This window comes from Petaurus breviceps, unplaced genomic scaffold, assembly GCF_028583685.1.
Source record: "Petaurus breviceps papuanus isolate PSGF00001 unplaced genomic scaffold, PetGlider_PUasm1.0 89249, whole genome shotgun sequence".
NCBI classification, from domain to species: Eukaryota; Metazoa; Chordata; class Mammalia; order Diprotodontia; family Petauridae; genus Petaurus; species Petaurus breviceps.
Genome location: NW_027187028.1, coordinates 213,273 through 219,228, shown reverse-complemented (window position 1 = coordinate 219,228; position 5,956 = coordinate 213,273). Strand labels below are relative to the sequence as shown.

The following is a 5,956-nucleotide window of genomic DNA, read 5'->3' as shown; positions in this document are numbered from 1 at the left end:
CTCTTCATTATTTCATGTAAGTCTTTCCATGTTTTTCTAACGTCATTTAGCTCATCATTTCTTAGAGCACATTAGTATTCCATCACAATCATACACCACAACTTGTTCAGCCATTCCCCAATTGGTGGGCATACCTGAAATTTCAAGTTCTTTGCCACCACAAAGAGAGCTGCTATAAACATTTTAGAATATATAGGTTCTTTTCCTTTTTCCCTAATTATCTTTGGAAATAGACCAAGTAGTGGTATTGCTGGGTCAAAGAGTATAGGTAGTTTAATAACTTTGGGCAGAATTCCAGGTTGCTTTTCAAAATAGTTGGATCAAGTTACAATTCCACCAACAATTAATTATTGTCCCAACTTTTCTACATCCTCTCCAACATTTGTTTTGTTCTGTTTCTATCATTTTAACTAATCTGGTAGATGCAAAATGATACTCAAGGTTTTTTTCATCTGCATTTCTCTAATCAATAACAATTTAGAGCATTTTATGATTATAAATAGTTTGAATTTCTTCATTGGAAAACTGCCTGTTCATATCCTTTGATCATTTATCAATTGGGGAATGACTTACATACTTATTAATTCCACAAAGTTCTTTAAATATTTTATATATGAAATGTTTATCTGATAGAACTGTCTACAAAAATTTTTCCCCAATTTTCTGTTTTCCTTCTCATCTTGACTATATTTGTTATATTTGTACAAACACTTTTTTATTTATTGTAATTAAAATTATCCATTACATATATATATATATATACATATATACATATTTATCCATTTTACTCCTCCAATGTTCTCTATCTCTTGTTTATTCATAAATTATTCACCTATCCATAAGTCTGATAAGTAATATGTTTTGTGTTCTTCTAATTTTCTTGTAAAATCTCTCTTTATAGCTAGGTACTGTATCCATTTTTACTCTACCTGGAAAATGGTGGGAGATATTGGTCCACACCCAGTTTCTGCCAAATTGCTTTTTGGTTTTTCCAACAATCTGTACCATATAATGAATTCTTATCCCAAAACCTTAAGTCTTTACACTTTTCAAATACAAAATTTTGCCATAAGTACTATGTTGGCTGCATTCCACAAATTTTGTTTTCTTGTCATATCTTTAATAAAATTATTATTTCTATGCTGTGTTTTTTATACATCCGTTCTTTAGGATTATGTTATTTAGTTTCCAACTAATTTATAATTGATGCTTTAAAGGTCATTTGTTGATTTTATTGCATTATGGTCAGAAAAATACATTCACTATTTCTGCTTTTCTGCTATTATTTGTGATGTTTATATGCCCGGATACATTGTTACTTTTTTTGAAGGTACCATACACATCTGAGAAATAGGTATAATCTTTTTTCATCACATTCATTACTCTCCAGAGATCTATGAAATCTAAGTTTTCCAAAATTTTATTCATCTCTGTAACATTTCTTTTTCATGGTTAGATTGATTTAGGTCTGACAGATTTGCCTCTTGTATGGCAAACACTTAACAACCAGGCACCATATGTTTCTTTTGGTTTTCAAAAGAAGTCTCTATTCTAGCATTGAATTTTCATTCTAGCTTTGAGAAGTGCTTGTGTAATGAATCTATCTGACCTAATTCCAGCCTGTTATAAGCTGTGGTTTCTAAGCTCTTTAGAAACCCTTTCCTGTCCTTCAGTAAAGACTTTGTAGTTAGATATGGTACACAAAATTCATCAGAGGTCATCCATATCATTGTATCACCTTGGCAATGAGTCACTTAACCCACCATCTAACAAGTCACTAACCCTCCATTTTTCTTCCTCTTTGCTTTCCTAATGTTATATTTCAGAGCTACTTAGTTTAGAGCTTCTAGTAAAACCTAGGTCATCTGTTTCTTTTTCTCAATCTGTTCTCTATTTCTGCAGGGAGAGATATATGTTCTCCTTCAGTATCAATTATGTTCTTTGACCCTAACTTCTTAATAAACCTTGAAAGTGTGTGTGTGTGTTTAATTTTCTGCTATGGTGACACTGAAATATGAAAGTCAGAAGTCCTCTAATCATTGGCTTAGTATCCTTATCTTCACTACCTAGGATTCTTGGAATATATCTCATATCTGTATTTTAAAAACCAGTTCACCTACTTCTGAGGTTCTACCTTATCTTTGTGGTTCTTAGGAAGATATCTATCATTAAACACTCTTTTTTAAAAATTAATTTCCTCTTAATAATTGATCATGTTATTGAAAGCTCAGTATAAGTCTTGGTTTCCCATCTGGTCATTCTTTTAACATTCTTTTAACATATTAAAAAATAGAAGATAGAGATCAGTATAAAATCCATAGTGAAACTTTTAAATAAGAGGGAGAAAAAGACAGAGAGAGAGAAAGTGACAGATAGAAAGGCAGAGAAGAGAATTTCCCTGCTGTTGCAGCATGGAGCTGAAATTTTAGCCCTTGCTACCTTTGGTGGAGGCAGTAGGTGACAAGCCAGGTTTTATGACTTAACCCTACCAGAGAAGATGCAACTACCTAGAGTTCTACTCCTAGCCATCATCAGCAGCTCATGAATCTAATAAAGGAAGTGGGATTTCCTGATTCTTGTTCAGATTTCTTAGCCCTGGTCAGTGATTTATGGATCTAAGAGCAAAAAGGATCCTTAGCACTGAAATCTGAGGTTCAGTGACCTAGCTCTAATTTTCTCTAGAGTAGGCAGAGGAGTGGTAGCAGAGTTTTCTGTACCATTCTTGTCTGTGGAAGCACAACAGCCAGAAGCTTAGTCTCAGTGTTTGTTATTGGCTTATGAAATAGAGTTGATTCTCAGCCTTGTTTCTCTCTTCTCCTTTCTGATCATATTCCATATATATATATTTCATAGTAATCCATAAGCATTGTCAATTATAACACAATGCATTCACAAAACTGATTTGCTTCACAAATACTATGTAGAAAGTCCAAAATACTAATTGTACTTATACTTCCCAATTCTATCTATCAATCTTGATTAATCAAGAGTGTACAAATGTTAGTTTCTACTGTCTATTATGATAATAGTGTTAACCACAGTAGGAACAAACCACTAATCAAATTTTATCTAGTTTCCCAATAAGTATGTCTTGCAGTGGTACTCATGACAAGGTTCCCTCTCTGTCCAGCCAGAGGCCATGTATCTTCCCAGCAAGGTGGTTGCCAGGTAAGTAAGCAAATTTCCTTCAGTCAATCAGCAGTGCCCTCATTGAATCCAGAGGATGCTTGAGTTTCAAGTACTGGGAATGCAGGAGATCAACTCAGTGGGGAGCCAAGGGTATGCTGAAGACTAGGGGCACTGGTGGCTTTCTTAGAGTTGCAGCTATGGGCATTAACTGCTTAAGCTGGAATTCTGCTTGGTCATCAATGACCTGATTTGTTTACCAGTTAATTTGATTGATACCTGACAAAATAAGCTTGTGACAAGGTTGTTTTAAAAATATCCATTGATTGCCTGTCTTTTCTTGTGGGGGGAAGGTCTCATGTATTTCACTATAGCTTATGAACACAAGTGTTTTTGCCAATTTTATATTACTATTTTATTATATTACTGGACTAAATGCATACACCTGAACATTTGATCACAAAATGATGACCTAATTAAAAATTAAATCATTTATGTAAAGACAAAATTCTTATTCTAACTATAGTCCCTGAATTCATTTCTATACGCTCATTCAGTGATGGATGTGATTGAGGCCTCATGATGCATACAACTGAGGTTGCAAGAGTTTTTAGTATAAAATAGGTAGACAAGGTCTGAGGTCTGAATGGGGAACCTCCAGGTCTGCTTAGAACAGAATCAGAGCTATTATGACTGTATTTAATCTTCCTCCAACTTGTTTTTCTTGTTATTTGTTCCTTTTGATTCTCCTCATTCCTGGCTGTGTTGAATGTAAGAAGGAAAAATAGACATTGCAAGCAGCAAAGGATGTTCTAGTTCTGGGTTGGAGTCAAGGGTCATACAGGGAATCAATATTTCTTTTTTTTCCTGTGAATCCTTTAAGATTAACATTCTTTATCCTTAGTAGCACTCCTAGGAAGCACTTAGCGGGCTAACTCTTGTGCACAAATGTCCTGTCAAACCCAGCACTGTTACCTTTGAAAAGTGAGTTTCCTTCAGGTTCTCAATCTTTTTCCCTGTGAATCCCTTAAAGTTAACATGATTTCTCCATCTGTGGGTCCTAGGATTATTCCAGTGAAGAGCTGTGCAATCTCCCTTTTCTGGACAAATTTCATTTTGAAAAATTCACTGTTATTTCAGGAAGGTAAGATTTCAGAATTGGATTTGCTTAATAAATTTATAGAGATTGGGGGTGGGGGCATCAGTCAGGGCAACCCCAGGCTGGTGCTTCCTGAAGGGCCAATGAAGTGATTCTGCTGCACTCCTGGGTCATCTTTCTTTGCAAGTACTCCTACGCATCTGTACCATTAAGAAGTATAACTTACTTGTATAAAGAAAGCTGTACATTTTGGATCTCTTTTGAGCCTCTGAGCAATCTGTAATATTAGTAGTAATTTTTTTATCCTGATGTTGCAGGGGAGAGACCAGAGAATAACACAGGATAAGTAACTTGGTTACCTTGACAGGTCTGGTAAGTGGATGAGTTGGGAGGTAAAGTCCAAGGTTCTTGACACTACAGATCAGGTTGTGACCACCAAGCAACTTGGGTCCCTTCTGATCAGACATTTGTTTTTCTAGAAGCAAAATTTCTTACAGGCTGGGATCAAATTCTGGGGCTTTCCCACCATATTTGTTTCTCTTTCTTTTGACCTCTCATTGCTGTAAGGTTAACATTTTTTGTTGTTGATTGGTTCTAGGATTATTCCTAGGAAGAGCTGAGCAATCCTTCCCGTATAAACAGATTTCATTTTGAAAGATCACTGTTTCTTTTCAAAGGTGAGTTTCCAGATTTGCATTTGTTTCAGAAATTTGAGTAGGTTAGGTCTGGGGGCCTAAATCAGCAAAAGCCAAGGAGTTTATCTCCTGATGTACCTTTGAAATAGTTCCCCTACACTTCTGACACATCTTTTCTTAGAAATTCTCATGAATATCAGTAATAAGAAAAAGAAACACTCTGTTGTATTCAACAAACTCAACATTTTGTTTGCCCATTGAGTAAACTGTGGGATTGGTGGTTGTCTTGCTTTGATTTTGCAGATCAGACAGTTGAGGAGGAATGAGATCACACAATTTAGCACTCTTGACATGATTGGTAAATGGCTAAGTTGAGATGTGGAGTCCAGGCTTCCTGACTGTGCAGGTCAGGATGTGACCTCTTAATGATTTAGGCATCTGCTGGTCAGCCAATCATTTTTCCTCCTCTGCCACACATTTATGCCTTCTGGCCATCTTTCACTACCCTAAAAATTCAGTGTCCACATAAATTTTCAGGGACCATTTGACAACTCCTTAGCAGATATTTGATGTGAGTGAGGCCCGTGGGCTTGGGCAAGGCCTAACTGAATGAATGTGAGGGACATGTGCATTGGTCCCCCTGCCAGGCAGAGTCCAGATGGAGACCACAAGATAGAGACATTCCACTACACTGGTCACATTTTATACTTGCTTGTAATTTCTGTTCTCCTGGCTCTATCAAATAGACTCAGCAAGAAAATAAATGTCAAAAGCTGGAATCCCAGACACCTGGAAGATGTGCAGGGCCACCCATGCAGTCAATCCTTCTAACTCTTTTCCTGTTTGTCCCCAAGTCTTAACATCATTTCTTTATTTCTCCTTCCTAAGATGGAGATACCTGGAAGATTTGAAAAGTGGCCCTCTGGTTCACAAATGTCCTCAGGCCACCATCCCTCTTCCCTTTCATGTGTGAGTCTCTTAGATTCCTTTATCTTTTGTAAAAAATGGATGATGGCTGCCTTTGGGATTGGCAATGGGTCTTGACTAAAGGGATCTGCTATAATGTGCTGCACAGATTCTATTCTTCTGCCCACTG

At 36.4% G+C, this 5,956-nt stretch overlaps 1 long non-coding RNA gene across 1 annotated transcript in view; it reads left to right on the top strand.

Annotated features, from left to right (window-relative positions):
* Positions 1-749: 749 nt before the first annotated feature.
* The window catches only part of LOC138176436 (uncharacterized), a 13,945-nt gene continuing 8,738 nt past the window's right edge, over positions 750-5,956 (top strand). Inside the window, exons 1-2 of the long non-coding RNA XR_011172238.1 lie at positions 750-4,902; positions 5,749-5,829. This is a non-coding gene — a long non-coding RNA (uncharacterized lncRNA). The remainder of the gene's footprint in view (positions 4,903-5,748; positions 5,830-5,956) is intronic.